General features: G+C 43.6%; 1 long non-coding RNA gene across 1 annotated transcript in view; it reads right to left on the bottom strand.

Annotated features, from left to right (window-relative positions):
• LOC141167067 (uncharacterized) overlaps positions 1–22,029 on the bottom strand; it is an 82,918-nt gene that overhangs the window by 44,474 nt on the left and 16,415 nt on the right. The window contains exon 2 of the long non-coding RNA XR_012251383.1: positions 7,699–7,926. This is a non-coding gene — a long non-coding RNA (uncharacterized lncRNA). The remainder of the gene's footprint in view (positions 1–7,698; positions 7,927–22,029) is intronic.

Below are 22,029 nucleotides of genomic sequence, written 5' to 3'. Positions count from 1 at the left end.
ACCTTTCACAATCACCAATGGGACAAGGCAGGGATGTCCTCTGTCCCCTCTCTTATACATCCTAGTGACGGAGCACCTGCTCTCATCAATTCGCCATAACCCCAATATTAGGTGGATTGAGGTGGGAGGCACCGAGTACAAGTGCTCTCTATTTGCTGATGATGTCCTAGTATATATCACTCAATCACATATATCCATCCCTGCTGTTATGGCTGAAATAGATCACTTTGTTACATGGTAAAATTTTAAAATCAATGCAGCGAAGTCTGAGGCCCTCGATGTCTCCCTCCCTAAATCCATATAGGATTCCATCCAGTCCAACTTTCCCTTTGCCTGGCCCTCACAGGGTATCAAATACTTAGGAATTCCTATTCATAGAGACCTCTCCCATCTATGTTATCTTAATTTTGGGCTCTTTATTGAACAATTCCATACAGACCACGGTTGGCAAGTTAGAACTGTAAGATTCACTACGTGAACCACTGGTGTTTTGTGGAAAAGCACATGTACACCGCGTTCCAAATTATTATGCAAAAAGTGTTTAGGAGTGATAAGGGAAGAATTTGTTTGTTTGTCAGTTAAACTCATTGATGGTGATGTGTGTCAGGGCTCTTTATATCACTGTAAGCAATTGCAGACACCTGTGCTAATTAGTTTGGCAGGTGTGTCCAATGAAAGGCAAGACTACTTAAGAAGGCTGTCTCACATTATTAAGCAGCCTACATTTTCTGCCAAAATGGGAAAGAAAAAGGATGTGTCGGCTGCTGAGAAGCAACAAATTGTGGAGTGTTTAGGTCAAGGCATGACTACAATCAACATTGTGCGATGATCAGGATGAAGTGTCTTGGCAATCAAGAAGTATGTAGCTGATTCACAGTACACACGTGTGCGTGCTGATAAGGGCAAATTGAGGACTCTTTCCTACAGGCAATTACGTCAGGTTGAAACAGCAGCGGCAAAAAAGCCTTGTCATAGCAGCAGACAAGTTTTTGAAGCTGCTTGTGCCTCCAACGTCCCCCGAACAACAAGATGCAGGGTCCTTCAGAGGTTTGCAGCTGTGCATATGCCATCCTGTCGACCTCCTCTATCCACTTCACACAAGCAGAAACGGCTCCAGTGGGCCAAACATTACATGAAGACTGATTTCAAAACTGTTTTGTTCACGGATGAGTGCCGTGCAGCGCTCGATGGTCCAGATGAATGGAGTGGAGGATGGCTGGTTGATGGACACCCCACGCAAACACGGCTACAGCGCCAACAAGGAGGAGGTGGAGTAATGTTTTGGGCTGGAATCATGGGGAGAGAGATTGTCGGCCCCTTTAGGATCCCTGAAGGCGCTAAAGATGAACTCCATAATGTATGTGGATTTTCTCAAACAGCACTTCCTGCCATGGTTCAAGAAGAAGAACCGTGTATTTCACAGCAAGATCATTTTTCTGCATGATAATGCACCATCTCATGCTGCACATAAAACATCTGCATCTCTGGCTGATATGGGCATAAAAGGGGACAAACTTATGGTGTGACCCCCATGCTCCCCTGACCTCTACCCCATTCAGAACCTTTGGAGCATCATTAAAAGGAGTGTCTATGATGGCGGGAGGCAGTTCACATCTAAGCAACAGCTCTGGGAGGGTATTCTGTCCTCATGCAAAACAATTGAAGCAGAAACCATCCAAAACCTGACAAATTCAATGGACGAGAGAGTTCAGAAGCTCCTTTCGAACAAGGGGTCCTATGTGAAAATGTAACATCACCTAGAATAAAGTTTTGAGTTGAAAACTGTTTGATTTCAGTTTTTAACAACCTGCTAATGCTTATAATTTCAAAAATGACCATTTTTTTGGTCTTTATTAAAATGAAAAGGTTGATCGAAAAGTTTGGGGGATCTAAGAGTGTGGCAACCCAGTAGTCATGATTACTTCGAATTCTGACAATATGAGGGTCATGCTGCAGGTAGTGCAGCAAGAAGGCACTTATGTGTCTTGCGCATCTCGGAGCCCCAAAATTATTTTCCGGGCTAGATGCAGCTAAAAATTATTTTTAATTTTAAATCTGGTGAAGCTTATTATAGATGGCCTAATAGGATCAGTGCTGCACACTGCTACAAAGCCCAAATTATTTTCCAGTCAAGATACAGATAAACATGATTAGTAATTTGAAAGCTTAAAACGGTTGGTAGGGTGATTTTAACCAATCATCAAGCTTTTACTCTCCCCAGGATGACACAGGGGTAGAAAAGTCGTTTCGGATCCATGATTTGTTCATCTTTATGAACGTGAGTCTGTCTACATTATCAGTGGAGAGCCGCGTGCGCTTATCTGTCAGCACACCACCAGCAGCGCTGAACACACGTTCAGACAGAACGCTGGCTGCGGGGCATGACAAGATCTCCAAGGCGTAAGTGGCTAGCTCCGGCCATTTATCCAGATTGGAAGCCCAAAAAGAGCAAGGGTCCAGTGACACAGTCGTGGCTTCAATGTTTACTTGGAGATACTCCTGTACCATCGTCTCTAGGCGTTGACTATGTGTCAGACTTCTTGTCTCCTGTGGCCTTGCAAAGGATGGGCTAAAAAAGTGGTGAAATGATTCCGCAAAATTGATGTTACCAGCAGATACTGTGGTTCTGTTACGGTTTGAGTGCTGAACACTTGACGGTCCCACGGTTGGCAAGTTGGAACTGTGAGATTCACTACGTGCACCACTGGTATTTTGTGGAAAAGCACATGTAAGATTCTGCAACAGTCTCTGCTGATACTCCTGCATGCGTGCATCCCTTTCTATGGCAGGAATAATTTCTGCAAATTTACTTTTGTACCGGGGATCTAACAGTGTGGCAACCCAGTAGTCAGGATTATTTCTAATTCTCACAATTCGAGGGTCATGTTGCAGGTAGTGCAGCAAGAAGGCACTCATGTGTGTTGCGCATCCAGGAGCACCAAGTCCCTGTTGTGTTGGTGGCGAGGTAGCAATCATGCTTCCTTCCTCTGTCCTCTCCCCCCAACCTCGCACAACAGAAATGTGATCAAGGTCTCCCTCATCTGATGAGTCTTCCATCAGTTCGTCCTCCACTTCTTCCTGGGCTCCTGCACCTTCCTCACTAGTTTGGCTGCTACCATGCGCCCTGGTAAAATCATCTCCCCCACCCTCACATGCCTGCCGCCTTGGTGCTGCCGACCGTCTGGACCTTGCAGATGTTAGCCCTTTCGCATACAACTCCTCCTCCTCTACTTCCTCCACCTCCTCTTGTGCCACCACCTGACTCCGAATTCTGTTTAACATGTGCTCCAGCATGTAAATCACCGGAATAGTCATGCTGATAATGGCATCTTCAGCACTAAACATCTTCGTCGCCATTTCAAAACTGTGCAGAAGGGTGCATAGGTCCCTGATCTGAGACCACTCCTCCAGCGTGATTTGCCCCACCTCTGAATCTCGTTGGCCCAGGCTATACGTCAGAACGTATTGCACCAGGGCTTGTCGGTGCTGCCACAGTCGCTGCAACATGTGCAGAGTTGAATTCCACCGGGTAGGCACATCGCATTTTAGCCGGTGAAGTGGCAGGCCCAACGACTTCTGTAGAGATGTAAGTCGCTGAGCTGCGGGATGCGAACGGCGGAAGTGAGCACACAGCGACCGTGCCCTCTGCAGAAGGCCATCTAGTCTGGGATAGTGGGCTAAAAATTGCTGGACAACCAGGTTCAACACGTGAGCCATACAAGGCACGTGTGTGACATTGCCCCGGCGAAGGGCCGCACCCAGGTTTGCAGCATTGTCGCACACGGCCTTCCCTGGTTTCAGGTCCAGTGGAGACAACCATTCATGAAATTGGTTCTCCAGAGCTGACCATAACTCCTCAGCTGTGTGACTCACATTTCCCAGACATTTCAATGTAAAAACCGCCTGATGACGTTGAGCCCTACTGCCAGCATAGTAAGGAGGTGTGCAGGATCCCTTCTGCGCAGTTAGAAAGCTTGTGGCATGACCAGACAGGCTTTGGGTGCAGGTGGAAGACCGAGAGGAGGTTGAGGAGGCAGAAGCAGTGGAGGAAAAATGACATAAAGAGGATTGACGCACAACTCGTGGGGACGGCAAGACTTGGACAGCAGCCCCTTGTCCTGCTGTCACCATAGTTACCCAGTGCCCAGTCAGCGACATGTAACGCCCCTGTCCATGCCTACTCGTCCAAGTGTCTGTGGTGAAATGCACCCTGTCACACACAGAGTTTCTCAAAGAAGCGGTGATGTTGTGTGCGACATGCTGGTGGAGCGCAGGCACACCTTTCTTTGAGAAGTAGTGCCGACTGGGCATCTGGTACTGGGGCACTGCGACGGACATAAGGTCTCGAAAATCCTCTGTGTCCACCAGGCGGAAAGGCAGCATTTCTGTAGCCAAGAGCTTGCAGATGGTGAACTTCAACCTCTTAGCTTTCTCATGGCTAGGAGGAAATGGTCTTTTACTTGTCCACATCTGAGGGACCGAGGGCTGGCTATTGTGCTTAGACGGGGTTGATAAGGGTGTCCCCGGCAAACTGCCGGTCTGTGAGGAAGATGCAGGCGGACATGTTAGGTTGCCTTGATCCAAAGGTGGTGCTATCGATGTCGGACAGCGCTCAAGACCAGCTGGTGTTACCACCTCCAAAGAAAATGATGACCTGCCAATCACGCTGGCTGTTGCGGGTAAAGAGGTGGCAGGTCTGCGCCCCAAAACAGGTGTGACTGCTGTCCCACCAGTCACAGAGGATGAAGAGTCCGCGGATGCACAAGATATGGCAGACGGTGGTTGGCCCGGCCGGCTAGACCGCATTGTAGCACACTGAGCTTCCCACTGCAACTTATGCTTCATGTCCATGTGCCGGTTCATGCATGAAGTACTCAAACTATGTATTTTTTGGCCTCTACTTAGCTTTTGCTGACAAATGTTACAGATAACACGAGTTGGGTCATCTTTATCGATCTGAAAATATGCCCAGGCTATGCAAGGCTTAGCACCCATGCGACCTGAAGAGCCACCACGACTTGTGGTGAGAGGCAGAGTTGTGTTTGAGGATGCAGTTGTTGACGTGCTTCCAGTACTACGTCTCTGTCCAGGAAGGCGCAACCTGACCTCGTCGTCACTAGCATCTTCCTCCACCTCCTCTGCTGACCTCATCTCTTGGCTGACTGTGGGTTGACAGTAAGTGGGATCTCCGACCTCATCATCATCACCCTGTGCGTTATCACACCCGTCGTCCTCAGAGCCAACCTGTTCCTGCCCTGACAAAAAACTAAAGTTGTCGCTCCAATCAGGTATTTGAGTCTTATCATCGTCTTCCTCATTGTCTCCACCAACAGGAGTTACAGTTTGGGAATGAGGGTCTACATTATGGTCAGAACCTTCTGCGTCTAGTCCTGGATCCGACTCATAAAGATTCTGGGCATCAGTGCAGATCATTTCCTCGTCTGGATTCACAGAAGCGCTGGAGTCGACCTCTGATTCCCAGGTTATAGTATGAGTAAACAGCTCTGCAGACTCAACCATCTGTTCTACCTCATACTCAGACGGGCAGCTGGAGATTTGGGAGCTGTGAGGAAGCAAGTGCGATTTGGGTGACACCTTTGAGGACTGGAGTATTTGTGATGTTGAAGTTGATGTGGAGGAGAGCCCACTTAAAGGAGCACTTGATATCCGTTGAAGCACCTGCTGTTTTTGTGCCTCATCTGGAATTTGTAGCGATTGGCGTGGCCGTAAGAAAGGGATCTTATCACATTGTCCGCTAAAAGAAGTAGACATTTTAGTTTGGCTGGAAGATGGTCTTTCTTCTGCACCTACCCCACGGACACAACCTTTTTTCCCCTTCCCAACACGCCTATTCCCCTTTCCACCAGCAGCAGGCCTTTTTCCACTCATTTTGGTGGTTAACTAATTCACAACTCTGGAGTTGTTTGCACAAAAAAACAATGGATGGTAACCGAGCAGAGCTGAGTGGCCAAACTGTGGTATTAGGCCAAAACTATTGGCTGGGTTAGATGCAGAAAAAAATTATTTTTAATTTGCAACCTGATGGAGGTCAGTATAGATGGACTAATAGACCAAGTCCCACACACTGCTAGAAGCCCAAATATTTTTTCAGAGCTAGATGCAGAAAAAAATTATTTTTAATTTGCAACCTGATGGAGGTCAGTATAGATGGACTAATAGAACAAGTCCCACACGCTGTTAGAAGCCCAAATATTTTTTCAGAGATAAATGAAGAAAAAAATTATTTTTAATTTGCAACCTGATGGAGGTCAGTATAGATGGACTAATAGACCAAGTCCCACACACTGCTAGAAGCCCAAATATTTTTTCAGAGCTAGATGCAGAAAAAAATTATTTTTAATTTGCAACCTGATGGAGGTCAGTATAGATGGACTAATAGACCAAGTCCCACACACCGCTAGAAGCCCAAATATTTTTTCAGAGCTAGATGCAGAAAAAAATTATATTCAATTTGCAACCTGCTGGAGGTCAGTATAGAAGGTCTAATAGAACAAGTCCCACACACTGCTAGAAGCCCAATTATTTTTTCAGAGCTAAATGAAGAAAAAAATTATTTTTAATTTGCAACCTGATGGAGGTCAGTATAGATGGACTAATAGACCAAGTCCCACACACTGCTAGAAGCCCAAATATTTTTTCAGAGCTAGATGCAGAAAAAAAATATATTCAGTTTGCAACCTGATGGAGGTCAGTATAGATGGACTAATAGAATGATGCTATGCCCAAAAGATTTTACTTCACTAGGTGCAGTAAAAAAATTGGTATTCTATACACAGGTGGTATATCTTGCAACACAAATAGGCTACTCCACTGACTAACACACTCTGCAATAGGCCAAAAAGGATTAGCTTTGCTAGATTCAGCCAAATGCTGTGAAAAAAACTTGCACAGCACTGGCACAGACCTGCCTGGCAAAAACTGATAGGAACTGATGTAACCTAGTCCTGAAAAGGACTCCAATTACAATTAGTCTTTACTCCCACAATCTATCTATTTAAGAGCACAGACCTGCCTGATAAAAGTCGTAGGAAATGCTGTAACCTAGTCCTTAAAAGGACTGCAATCACAACTATTCCCTACTCCCAAGCTATCTGTATATTTGTGCGAAAATTGGCTTGAAATTAACAAGGTATAGCGCACACAGCAACAGCGGTGCCGTCTAACACGCAGCTGCAGCAGTGAGAAAATGGTGGCGACGGGGAAAATGGCTTGGTCTTATAGGGCAAGGACATGTGACATACACTGCCAATCACACATGCCCTTGCTTGTGTGAAAAAAAGCACTTCGCTCCGTGTGTGCGCTGCTGATAGGCTGACAGATTGCACCTCCCCACTGCAAATGCGGGAAAGAGAAAAAAAAATGGAGATCTTCATTGTTCCTGCAGAGATCCATCCCCTGCCCCTCCCCCCGCCCCGCTGTACACTCAAACTGCGTATTAACATTAATTTTCATCATTACTGAGAAAAAATCCAGTTATGATTTTGGTGCACGAACAGTTATCGAACATAACCTCGAACAGCCGAATTTTTCTCAAATTGTTCGTGTTCGCCGACCGGCTCGAACACCGCCCAAAACAGCTCGAATTTGAGATTGGCGAACAGTTCGAGTAGAACAACGCTCATCTCTATTCAAGAGTTTTTCACTCGAAACGCGTATGGCAAAATATTTTATACGTACCACTCCTTAATATATGCTTTGTCGTCAGAGATATCCATTTTTTGTCTTTTCTACAAGTTTTTAAAAGGATTTGCCAATATAGATTGTTGAATCTTAATTAATTGCCCGGTGTCTTGAGCTGGATCCATCTTCACTTCCTCATTGACCCAGGTGCTGTGCAGCAGCGAGGACGCCGTGCTCCATGCCGGACTGGGATTACATCCAGGGGTGAGTTGAAATGTTCTCTTTCTGCAATATAAGCAATGCATAATAAATAAACAAGCTTGTGTAGTACGACCATGATGTTGTGGGTGATGCTCTGTTTGCACTTTCCTTGATAATACATTTGGCAAAGATGTTTGAGAGGCGCAGTGGATATTCTACAGGTGTATAGACTGTAGGTTCATATGTCAGCTTTTAAAGGCATTTTCTAGTTTTGGAGAGCCTCTGTCCACTGATGAAGTTTGTTTAATAAAAAACAAATGGTTATTTACTCCCCTTTCCCGAGTCCAGTGCTGAGTCTTCACGCTGCAGGAAATAACTGAGCTCAGTGGGTCATGCTGTCAATGTAAGCATAGTCGCGGAGCTCACTGATTGGATGTATAACAGTTGACATGAAGGCAGCAGTGTACACAACACCAGACACTTGGAGCAGGGGCAGAGACTCAGTGTTGGACCCAGAGAGGGTGAGTAAGGCTCAATCTGTTTCCTTTAAAAAAAAACAGCAGCCAGGGGGAAGAGATTTTCCAAAAACTTGATGACCCTTTTTAATCAAGATAGTTAGAATGTGGCTTTATCTTATATTTAATGTGTTTTGGAACAATAAAAACAATGGCTGCTGTTTAAATGCTGCAAGATGAAAGACTGTGCCCAAAAAGTGAGGAAAAGCTGTCAATCAGCAATGTGTAGGTATAAGGAAGCAAGACTGAACTGAGAAGCTTTGTATATGAGTGGGCAGAGAAGCAGAATTCATGGATTTGTCTATGAGTGGGCAGAGAAGCAGAACTCATGGATTTGTCTATGAATGGGTGGAGAAGCTGGACTCATGGATTTGTCTATGAGAGTGCAAAGAAATGAGACTCACAGGATTGGTCTATGAAAGGGCAGGGATGCAGTACTCACAGAATTGGTCTATGTGTTGACAGTGGATGCAGGTTCACAGGATTGGTCTATGAGAGGACGGTAATGCAGGACTCACAGGATTGGCGTATGAGAGGGAAGAGAAGTGGGAATCACAGGATTGTATGAGAGGGTGGGGGATGCAGGACTCACAAGGTTCATCTATGAGAGGATGAAGAAGTGGGGCTCACAGAATTGTATGAGAGGGTGGGATGCAGGACTCACAGGATTGGTGTATGAAAGGGAAGAGAAGTGGGAATCACAGGATTGTATGAGAGGGCAGGGGATACGGGCTCACAAGATTGGTCTATGAAAAGATGAAGAAGAGAAGCTCACAGAATTGTATGAGAGGGCGGGGGAAGCAGGACTCACAGGATTGGTGTATGAAAGGGAAGAGAAGTGGGAATCACTGGATTGTATGAGAGGGTGGGGGATGTAGGACTCACAAGATTCATCTATGAGAGGATAAAGAAGTGGGGCTCACAGAATTGTATGAGAGGGTGGGATGCAGGACTCACAGGATTGATCTATGAGAGGATGAAGAAGTGTTACTCACAGAATTGGCTGATGATTGGGCTGGGGATGCAGGACTCACAAGACTGGTCTATGAAAAGATGAAGAAGAGAGGCTCACAGAATTGTATGAGAGGGCGGGGGAAGCAGGACTCACAGGATTGGGGTATGAGAGGGAAGAGAAGTGGGAATCACAGGATTGTATGAGAGGGCGGCGGAAGCAGGACGCACAGGATTGGTGTATGAGAGGGAAGAGAAGTGGGAATCACAGGATTGTATGAGAGGACGGTAATGCAGGACTCACAGGATTGGTGTATGAGAGGGAAGAGAAGTGGGAATCACAGAATTGTATGAGAGGACGGTAATGCAGGACTCACAGGATTGGTGTATGAGAGGGAAGAGAAGTGGGAATCACAGGATTGTATGAGAGGACGGTAATGCAGGACTCACAGGAATAGTGTATGAGAGGGAAGAGAAGTGGGAATCACAGGATTGTATGAGAGGGCGGCGGAAGCAGGACGCACAGGATTGGTGTATGAGAGGGAAGAGAAGTGGGAATCACAGGATTGTATGAGAGGGCGGCGGAAGCAGGACGCACAGGATTGGTGTATGAGAGGGAAGAGAAGTGGGAATCACAGGATTGTATGAGAGGGCGGCGGAAGCAGGACGCACAGGATTGGTGTATGAGAGGGAAGAGAAGTGGGAATCAAAGGATTGTATGAGAGGGCGGCGGAAGCAGGACGCACAGGATTGGTGTATGAGAGGGAAGAGAAGTGGGAATCACAGGATTGTATGAGAGGGCGGCGGAAGCAGGACGCACAGGATTGGTGTATGAGAGGGAAGAGAAGTGGGAATCACAGGATTGTATGAGAGGGCGGCGGAAGCAGGACACACAGGATTGGTGTGTGAGAGGGAAGAGAAGTGGGAATCACAGGATTGTGATTATGCAGGGCTCACAAGATTGGTCTATGAATGGGTGGAGAAGAAAAACTCACAGGATTGGTCTATGAGTGAGTGGAGAAGTAGGACTCACAGGCTTTCTTTATGAATGGCTTACACAACAGATAAATCTGATCTGTATTTTTAAATATAAGTACAAGAGATTGTCCCATCCCATATCTCAAACATTCTAATTTACTGTATGCCTTCCAATTGTCCTCGCTACACGCAGGAAAGCACTGGCTTCTATTTTAAGAAAAGAGAACAAAGGATGGATCATCCTAGAGTGCTGAAAAAAAAATAGGTCAAAGTAACATTCAATTCTAGGTGGTTGAACCTGGAATACATAATACTGTGCAAGGCATATACAGAACCAACTTTCTCCATTCTGTCTTTGTTTCTATGTTTGTAGAAATAAAATGTTGGCTAGGATCACCAAAGTCTTTTTTTTTTACCTTGGTGGCATTAACCTACATGTACATAGAATCCAAGATAAACATAGCTGCGTCATTCACTCTTGACACCATTTCTGGAACTGAGAACATCTAATGAAGCAAGTCCTCCATGGATATATGACGGTTATTTTAAAGGCAGTCTGTCACCCTCAAAATTCTAATTAAACTATACATTCATATGGGGGGCTTAGCCCTTCTAAAAAGTGTAGAGTGTACTGTGGCTTTTTACTTATTTTGTTTCATATGAAAGAAAAACATTTTATTAGATAAATGAGGGGACCTCAGTGCATTACTGGCATGGTCAGAGGCTCATAGCAACATTATGCCCCTTAATAACAATCCTCAACACCTCCTCTAATGTTGATTGGCAGCATTGGTTTGGAGCGCTGTCTGAATTGGATCCTCAGCTCTTCACACACTGACACTACAGGGGCCGAGAACACACACAGTGTCAGTGTGAGCAGATGCATTTACATCCCTGTCTCCTGTCTGCAGCAGTTGCTCACTGCTCACAGGATCACATATTAGTGAGAGGTTGATACAGACAAGAGAGAAGGATCAGAGTGAGAACACACTTACACAGTATGTATTACCGGCCGCTCACTGGGCTCCAAAAAATGTCAGCACAGGCACCCTCTGAAGACCCCTCTCTGGTCAACATCGATCACCCATTAATGTGTGATGCTGTGTGCAGTGAGCAGCTGCTGCAGACAGGAGAGAGGGATCAGAGTGAGAACACACTTACACAGTATGTATTCCCGGCCGCTGACTGGGCTCCAAAAAATGTCACTTCAGGCACGCTCTGAAGACCTCTGTCTGGTCAACATCGATCACCCAATAATGTGTGATGCTGTGTGCAGTGAGCAGCTGCTGCACACAGGAGAGAGGGATCAGAGTGAGAACACACTTGCACAGTATGTATTCCCGGCCGCTGACTGGGCTCCAAAAAATGTCACTTCAGGCACGCTCTGAAGACCTCTGTCTGGTCAACATCGATCACCCATTAATGTGTGATGCTGTGTGCAGTGAGCAGCTGCTGCAGACAGGAGAGAGGGATCAGAGTGAGAACACACTTACACAGTATGTATTCTCGGCCGCTCACTGGGCTCCAAAAAATGTCACTTCAGGCACGCTCTGAAGACCTCTCTCTGGTCGGCATCGACCACCCACTAATGTGTGATGCTGTATGCAACGAACAGCTACTGCAGACAGGAGAGAGGGATCAGAGTGAGCACACTGTGACACTATGTGTCTTCTCGGCCCATGCATTGACTATGTGTGCAGGGCTAAGGATTCAATTCAAGCAATGCTTTAAAGGAAGCATTAACAATCATCATGAAAGGAGATTCAGAGGATTGTAATTCAGGGGACTTAATTGTGCACTGAGACCCTGACCACACCAAGGTTGGGGATGTTATTAAAGGGCTAGCTGTCTTGCTTATTTCACTAATTTAGCTAGCTGCCTTTAGTATCTGTCACCTATCCTACCAAATTGACACCACTGATCCCAAAAATGAGGCTCTGTAGTGTCTCACCTAAATGGAGCAATGGTCAAGTAATCCTATCACTGCTACATTGATTATCCATGAGACTTCAAGTGAAAACACTAGGGCAATGCTTGGCTATCTCCTTGCTCTTACAAGAATACCTCTTTCACGATAAGGAAGACACTTCTCTCCATATATATATTGTTGAATATACAGATTTTAGGCTTTTTATTGGACAGACTGTTACCTATCACATATGTAAAAAATAAAAAATAAAAATAAAAAAGGGTCAAAGTTGACAGAAGGAATGTATACAGTGATATAAAAACTCTACACATCCTTATTAAAATGGCAGGTGTTAGTCTTGTAAAAAAAAAATCATACTTTGAAGAATAATTTCATAAATGTTTCCATTTTTAATGTCGCCTATAAACTGCCCAATTTAATTGAAAAATAAACATGCTTGCGTGTTAGCCATCTATCACTCGGCAGCCGGAGACACGACTGGAATAAAGAGCTTGTGCATGTGTGGGAGCCTAGCTACCGAAAATGCCAAAGAATTTGTTGTGTTGAACTTTGAGATTTACGTAGGGATTGGTCGCTGATAGTATATAACAAATAATTGTCTTGTATAGATATATAGATGTACTGTATATACCGTTTTTTTCGGATTATAAGACCTACTTTTTTCCCCAAAATTTGGGAGGAAAATGGGGGTGCGTCTTATAATTTGACGGTAGCTCACCAGTGGCGCAGCTGCTGTGAAGCGAGATCACAGGAGGTAGGGTCACTGATTTAGGAGGCCGGTGGCAGCAGGAGTGGGGCGATGCTGCGAACCCAGGGCTGGGGGGAAGGGGGTGTCCCGGCGGTGCGAGGCTGCGGGCCCTTGGCTTTCACAAGATGTCAGCGGCGAGTGGAGTCCCCTACGCATTGATTTCCCTGAGGTGGGCCATGAGATAATGGCCACAGGATATGACGCATGCTCAGATCGAGCTCTCGGTGGCCATTTTCCCCAAGAAGGCCAGATAGCATTTTGCTTCGTTTTATAGCATCCAGCTTTCTCCCATCACACTCCATGACTGCACAACAGGAGGTTGCCTCCCCACATTAATAGGGACAGGAAACACAAAGAGGTTAAATAGCCCCTTCCCACTTCCTATCCTATCCCTAGGGGCATGAAGAGGTTATCCGGGTGTTCTGCAGGCAGCAGGCACTGTGGTGAAAAGATTATCTAGATTTCGTCGAGCAGTGAGGTCAATCGCACTGCCTTCCTCCTCTTCCATCTACTCTTGTGTAGTTAAGATCAGTTAAGAGGATAGTTCAGACTCAGAAGAAGCCCATGGATCATCCCTGAAGATTGGCTGGGGGAAGAAAAATTAAACCTGATTTAAAGCTTTGACAAAGACACCAAAAAATATTATTTTTCTTCAGAGGATATGGAGGAACTCCTGGCCGTAGTGAGAAATACAATGGAAGTTGAGGATGAAGAGATGACCCAAACAGTCCAAGATGAAATGTTTGGAGGACTGAAATAAGAAAAGAAGATGGTGCTCCCGGTTCATGACAATATCTAGAGTTTGAGTCTAGAGGAATGTGAGTTCCTAGAAAAGCATTTGGGTATTCCGGTCAAACTGAATAAAATCATAACAGTGGGAGTTAATATAATCCTTATAGCACCCTTCTGCCCCAAAAGGAGCAGGTTAGGGACATTAAGCAACTTCAGCTCGGAGGACCATCTTATCCTCCCTCCCCATATTTTGAGAGCTATAATTTTTCAGTATTTCTTCCGACAGAGTCATGTGAGGCCTTGTTTTTGGAGGGACAAGTTAACGTTGTTATTGGTACCATTTTTGGTCACATAATGTTTTTTTATCGCGCTCTATTCCGATTTTTGGGAGGCAGAATGAACAAAAAACAGAAATTTAGGAATTGTCTTTTGAAGATTTTTTTATGCCATTCATCATTTTGTAAAATTGATAAGGCAGCTTTATTCTTTTGGTCAGTACAATTACAATCTTACCACATTTATATCATTTTTTTTCACGTTTTGCGGCTTTAAAAAAATAAAAACTATTGTAGAAAAAAATTATTGTTTTTGCATTGCTTTATTCTGAGAGCTATAACTTTTTTAATTGTCTGCTGAAGGAGATGTATAGGGGCTTGTTTTTTGTAGGACAAGATACCATTTTATTCACATTTGACTTTTTAAAAGCGTTCTACTTTTTTTATGGTATCATGAAAACGCACAGTTTTTTTGCCACAATTTTTTTTTACTGTGTTCACTGAAGGGGTTAACTAGTGTGACAATTTTAAAGATCAGTTTATTCTGGACGTGACAATACCAAATATGTGTACTTTATTTGTTTCTTTTTGTTTTTACATAAAGATACATATTTATAGGTATACATTTTTTTTTATTGTTTTGCTATTTTTTTTATTTTTAAAAAAATCTTTTTTCAGTTTTATTAAACTTGTTTTTATTTAGTCCCTCTATGGGACTTTAAATTTTATTACTCTGATTGCTGGTATAATTCCTTATATCTGTCAGTATTACACTGACAGAAACCTCTTAGACCATGCTCCTGGCATGGTCTAAACAAGCCACCATCGTTGACAACCCTGGATGTCGACATGATGACTTTGACTCGCCATGACGACCACCGGGACCTCGCGATGATGTCGTGGGGGTGCCGACTAGACGGGAGAGGGAGCCACCTCCCTCTCCTAGCCTCCTAAATGTTGTGATCGATCGCAGCATTTAGAGGGTTAAATAGTCGGGGTAACCCCTATCTGACCTTGATGTATAGATATGTCAAATGTCGTGAATGGGTTAATGTCCAGTAAAGTTGACCAGGGAACATGATTCTTCAGGTCAGTAGATTTTTTGTTGTGTTGTCAAAGTCGTATAGTTCTTTTTTATATTTTAGTCGTTCAAAAAAAATTCAAAATTTTGTATAAAGAATTTGATTTGTGTCACCATTTTCAGAGCACTTTAACTTTTTTAAATTTTCCTTTCAAGGAACACATACAGGGGGCTTATATTTTGCTTGACGAGCTAACTTTTTTTTTTGTACATTGTTTAGATGAAGTTTTTATTGCAGGTGTGGATGCTAAAAGCGGCAATTCTGGCATTTCAATTTTCGTTCTTAAACTTTTAAAGTTTTTTTGTATTTTTTTTATAAATTTGCACTGTATTTATTTACTGTATTTATTTCCTTTTCAATGGAACCTGTGATCATTTATCACTTGTACTTTTATATATACTGCATTAATGAAGTATTGTAGTATATCGTAAAAATGACAAACTTCTATGAAAGTTCAGTCTGTGGCTGGACTTTAGGAGAGTCTAAAAATTTCGCTGACAGGGGCATTCAGAAGCTTCTCACCTGCCATGGCAACCCGTTGGTACCCTGCGAACTCGTTTCAGTGAGTAACAGACAATAATGGGCATCGGAATTGTTGCATCACAAGTTGGCGCTAGTTAAATGCCACGTGTTAAACATCAGCGATCAGAACTATTGCAACTGATATATTACATACAGATTGTGAATGTACACATGACATCTTATTTCCGACAACAGAGCTGCTAAGTTTTTTTTAGGCAACGTTGTATCAAGAAAACGGTGGCGTTTTTTTTCCTGAAACTGGTTTGCAGAATGTTCTTCAACAGTTTTCCACCACTGACGTCATCTCTTTACAATTTTAGACTAAATCTAGAGACGACTCGCTAACAGTAGCCACATGAAGATTTAACATTGTTTAGTAGCTTCACAATTTGAGAAGATTGAACATGTAAAAGGCAATTTAGATTTTTTATTGCTGTGCACTGTGTTTATTTTTTGTGGCAATTTTGCCGCACTTTTTTCAGACAGATTCCAGGTGGAATCTTCCTAAAAAAGATGTTGTGTCCACATATCCTTAACTGGGTTTTTCAAGAATTTAGAAAATCTGCCCTATCTTGTGATGGTATTAAATAAATGATTACCACTTACCCCATGGATCCCTTGATGCTGTTGCTCTAGTGGTCCTTTCAGGTACTGGAAGTGATAAATTCCCATCTGTCATTCACAGATTTTATTTAATGGTGATGTTTAAGACCAATTGACTTCAATGGTCAGGTATCAGATGGATGACATGTGATCACTCTTGGTATTGCTGGGGACCATTGGTTTCAAGAGATAAATATTGCTTATTTCTTTCTTATAAAATATCCTACCTTTAGATGTTCTATAATCATGGAAACCTCTTTTGGAACTTGATCATGAAAGTCAAAACCCAAGAAAAAAATCAAAATGATCATATACCCTGAAGTAATTAAACAAGCAAATATCAATAGTAAATGGAAACAACATAGTGGACCCAGCTAACACCACCTTGATCAAAAAAAGCATAAAAGCCATCCCAATGTAACAAGTTATACCCAATTAGGACAGTCCTATATCTGGTATTAAAAACTCACCTTGTGTTAGCCGACCTCAACATACTGTAGATAAGGGCATAGCAGGACCCAGGCTCGTCCATTCATACACCTACTCATGTAAAGCTATATACGACATGCTTAACTAAATAATGGGGAACCACACACCTGCCTGTACAAAGCACAAAAAAACAACAGCAAAACAAAAATATGAGCCGGAACAAAAGTTTGTATACATGAAATGTGTAGTAACACATCCACACTGTGGCCATTTCACAATCAAAATCCAGGAAAAAAAAGACCATTGGCATGGAAGAGGTTTCAAGAGATAAGTACTGCTCATTTCTTTATCTTATAACATTTTCTACCATTGGGTGGATTTTCTAAAATCATGGAAACCTCTTAAAAGAGGCCTTAAAATATACCTTTTCAAAATGTTAGTGCTTCAGACTCTTTGGAACTTGATCATGAAAGTATCTAGCCATTCTTGATCCATTAGCACAGAAAATCTACAGAGCTAGTTTTGTTGAGGTGGTAAAGTAGAGGAAAAGGGTATAGGTGGGATTTGACAAAACATTTTAGGAAAGTGGTTTGACATATTTGGATAGTAATATTCATGCTTGGATCACAAAATAGAAAATACAAATAATGGGAATTCTAAAAAGCTAGATACCTCATTACAGGATACAAAGAGAAATACTCATTTGGCTTCCTCTATTTCAAATTAAAGAAAAGGAGTAGAAAACTGGAAGGACAAAAAAGGGTCTTATCCAGATAATAAGTAGGGAGCATTGTGTGCAAACATGCTCACCTGGTCGGGTGTGTAATCACAACTACTAAAAGGCTTAGGCTGCTACAGACCCACAGTGCTGGAAACGTAAATGACTGGAATCAAATAGGTTACGATTACGGTAGTTTGTCCTGATGAAGAAGTTTGAGACTTCGAAACACGTTGACTAATAAACTGTAATCTTGGATTCTTGTTCTCCTCCTCATCCTTTCAATGGCAGAGCAGCTTTAACCCATTTTATTCAAGTCTTTTATGTCAAATGGAAGAAAAACAGATGGCTATTTAATGGATCTGTTTTCCATAGACTTCAGTGTCAAAAAAAACAGATCCATTTGCAATCAGTTTTTTGAGACAGACAAAAAAGATATGTCCAGTAATCATCCTTTAGAACTGATCCAGCAACAATCCATTGAGAAAATCCATTGACAAAAAAGTTGTGTACACACAACTTTTTTGACCACCTGAAAAAAAACTGATTTCAACTGGATCCATTTTTTAACATTGAAGTCTATGGAAAAACAATCTGTTAAATTGCCATCTGTTTTTCTCCCATTTGAAAAGGATCATTTTTTTTTGTTTACTGGAGGTGAAAAAATAAATATCTAACATATATTACTGGTCATGTGAACTTTCAACTAATCACCTATGTGAAACTGATCCAGCCACCAGCTCATAAAGGGCTTTAGTTGAAGAAGAAACCAAAATGAACAACACTCTGTGAGATAACATCTAAAGTGCACACAAAAATAACCCCTGAAATACATTAACTGGTTTCTTCAATTTGTCATCGCAAAAAGATTCCAAAATCATGTGACATTTTCATGAATCGATAACAATTATTTTATGAAATTAAAAAAATCTATATTTTTGAAACAAGAACTTTCGATCCATAAACCATTCTCAATTCCCTACTAGTCACAACCATTCCCTACTATAAAGCCTACACTATCTCTAAGTTATTTTGTGCTGCAAAGTTGTAACTAGGATAGGAGTCACGGTATCAAACAATTGTCCAATTGACCACATCATCAAACACCAGACATTACCGTATCAAATTCAGGTTTCCCAAGCTCCTCATGTGTTGCCAGAAATAAGAAGTCAGCCACCAACGTGAGACGTCACCATGCCTTCACATTATTAAGTGGCTGCTCATGCTATTAAGAAATGCTCACCCGAGTCTTAAAGACTAAAATATGTGGATATAATTGGTTTGATGACAATCTGATCTTTGTAGCTATTTGATGAACTTTACTGTGCGTTAATGAGCTCTTATCAGAACTTTTTTAGATTGTGGTGGATTGATAAGCATTAGTATTGAGCCAGCACTAAAATGCTCGGGTGCTCGAAAATCGGGCCGAGCTTGCCGTGATACTTGGGTGCTCGACCCAAGCAACGAGCCCAATATTAGTCTATGGAAGTCCCAAGCAATTTTGCGGTGGCACCCCCGGCAGTCTGTAGAAAGCCTAAACAGTGCCCAAAACTATAGTGACAGTGCTCAAATGACATGGTGACAGCATGGGGATCGCCCCAAGAAGCATTTCTGACCCCCAGGTCACTGCTGTCAACAACGTGGTCAGAGTTATTAAGCCACTTTTACGGGCTCACAATAAAACATTCAAAAACGAAACTGAAATGGTTTTCCAGTGAAATATTTTAAGGAACTTCCTTTCCAGTGGCCGGGTGTCCACAGTCGGTCCCCAGCCGCCAGGGGGCAGCCGGGTGTCCATACTCGGTCCACAGCCGCCCCGCGGCCGGGTGTCCACACACGGTCCCCAGCCGTCAAGGGCGGCCGGGTGTCCATAAACGGTCACCAGCCACCCCTATTTCTCCTTGGAAGTCCCCACACATTTTTCTTAGCCCGGCCTGTTTTAGGGCAGCATTGGACAAGTCCAACAGAGAACCAGACTCCTCCGGTGGGCCCTGGCTTCTCCATCAGGGGAGTTGAGAGTGCCAAGGTGAGGAGCATGATGATGATGATAGAAGTTAGCATCTGCTTTGTTTTCTTGGAATGCAAGCACATGTATGTAGTAGCGGCTAGGCCTGAGGTGGTCAACGTTTTGGCGCATATCCTACCTCCTCAGAGGATTGCTGGATGTTTTCCCACTACTATCCCAGTTCTATGACTCCCGTTTAAACAAAGCGTTAGGTGATGAATGATGGATGAGGTGGTGGCAAAGGAGAAAGAGCAGGAGGAATAGGGACCATTCACATCAATTTCAGGCCAGTCAACCACACATGTCTTGTAGGACATGTTTCTGTACCAAAAGGAGCGGTTTGGCTACACAGTTATAGGGCATGCAGTGAGTGCAATGCCTACCAAAAATTTTGAGGCACTTCAATGCCTCTTGGAAGTGACATGGAGGTCAGAGGGCCTTAACTGAACCGTTTTTTCCATTTATAGCAACTGGGTCCCCTGTGCACTGTTGGCCTAAGCAGTGAATAGAAGGCTTTCCAAAAATTATGAGGAACTGCAATGCCCCTTGAAATAGACGTGGATTAGAGCATACAAAAACCTTCTACTCATTATTGGGGAGTGGGTCTCCCTTAGTGTTTTCCTATGCATTGAAAAGCAAAAGCTGACTAAAATTAGGAGGAAATTCAATGCCCGTTGGAAGAATGGTGCAATAAAAAGACAATATCAATGCCCCTGGAAAAAGAGGTGGAGGTCGCAGTAGCTTAACAAGACGGTTTTAATTCCCCTTGGAAGAATGATGGAGGTCGCAGTAGCTTAACAAGACAGTTTTAATGCCCCTTGGAAAAGTGGTGGAGGTCACAGTAGCCTAACAAGACAGTTTTAATGCCCCTTGGTAGAATGATGGAGGTCGCAGTAGCTTAACAAGAGGATTTTAATGCCCCTAGGAAGAGACGTGGAGGTCGCAGTGGAATAAAAAGACATTTTTACTGCCCCTTGGAAGTATGGTGGAGGTCGCAGTAGCTTAACAAGACAGTTTCAATGCCCCTTGGACGAATGGTAGAGGTCGCAGTTGCTTAACAAGACAGTTTTAATGCCCCTGGGAAAAGTGGTGGAGGTCTCAGTAGCTTAACAAGACGGTTTTAATGCCCCTTGGAGAAGTGGTGGAGGTCGCAGTAGCTTAACAAGATGGTTTTAATGCCCCTTGCCTTGGAAAAGTGGTGTAGATCGCAGTAGCTTAACAAGTGTTATGATCTGCTACAGGGACTAAGGAAAGAGAGGAGAACTGTCCCTACAATAGAACTAAACTAGATCCCTACGATGTAACGGGGAACCTGATCCTGCGATCAGACCAGCTAAAGTCCTCGGCTAGTCTGAACGAAGACCTATAGATGTGAGGGAGGGATCCCTACAAGAACTAGGGACTGGGATAAGTTGGACACCTCCTAGCAGAAATAGTAGCAGTCAAAGACAAACACAAGAAAAAGCATAGAGGTCAGAAGACCTAGCAAAACTAACAGAGAACGGCAACAGAGCACCAAGCTAGCTCAAGAGTAGTAAATACAATGAAGTCCAGCAAGACCAGGAGGGCGGAGCCGGATTAAATAGGCAAAAATGGTCATGTGACCAGCAAACTAAAAAAAACCTAACAGGAGAGTTCTAACAGTACCCCCTCTTCTAAGAGGATCCTCCGGATCCTCTAGGCCCAGGCTTACCAGGAAACCTCCTGTGAAACGCTCTGACAAGTCTGGAAGCAGAAACATCATCCGCCCTCACCCATGAGTTATCCTCAGGTCCGAAACCCTTCCAAGCGACGAGATACTGCAAACTCCCTCTATACCGTCTAGAATTTAGGATGCGGGAAATTTCATATTCCCCGTCCTCCACCACCGGAGGAACAGTGGCAGAGGCGTCACCATCAGACACATCAGCTTTTTTCAACAGAGAAACATGAAACACCGGGTTAATCTTCCAGGACGTAGGAACCTCCAACCTAACAGCAGATTGGTTAACTATCTGAAGCACCTTAAAGGGCCCTACAAACTTGGCACCCAATTTTTTAGAAGGAATCCTCAATCGCAGATTCTTAGAGGACAACCAAACCATGTCACCAACAGCAAACAAAACCTCTTGCCGTTTCCTATCAAAGTACCTCTTAGATTTTTTGTTAGCCTCCTGAAGATTACCACGCACATCCGTTCAAACTCTCTCCAAATCACCGGAAAAACTCTCCTCCTCAGGCACAGCCGAAACCAATTTGGAGAATGACCCAAAGACGCATGTCTCCCAGAACAACAAATAAAAGGCGAACACCCAGCAGAAGAGGATGTATGGTTGTTAAGAGCAAATTCAGCAAGTGGCAGAAACTCAGACCACCCCTCTTGATTGTCTGCCACAAAACAACGCAAGAACTGCTCAACATCCTGGTTCTTCCTTTCTGTCTGGCCATTAGACTCAGGATGATATCCAGATGAAAACGACAAATGAACTCCCAACCTGTCACAAAAGGTACGCCAAAAACGAGCCACGAACTGAGGTCCCCTATCAGAAACAATGTCAGTAGGAACACCATGTAGTCTGACAATTTCCTTGACAAAGGCCTTAGCGAGTGTCTTAGTGCAAGGCAGTTTGATGAAGGGAACCAAGTGACACATCTTGCTAAAACGGTCCACGACCACCCAGATGACCGTGAAACCTTCAGAGGGGGGAAGGTCAGTAATA

This window comes from Phyllobates terribilis, unplaced genomic scaffold (assembly GCF_046119375.1).
Source record: "Phyllobates terribilis strain yellow unplaced genomic scaffold, ASM4611937v1 Scaffold_11__3_contigs__length_659146591, whole genome shotgun sequence".
Taxonomy (NCBI): domain Eukaryota; kingdom Metazoa; phylum Chordata; class Amphibia; order Anura; family Dendrobatidae; genus Phyllobates; species Phyllobates terribilis.
Note: the sequence above shows the minus strand (reverse complement) of the source record. Positions and strands in the feature narration are given on the sequence as shown.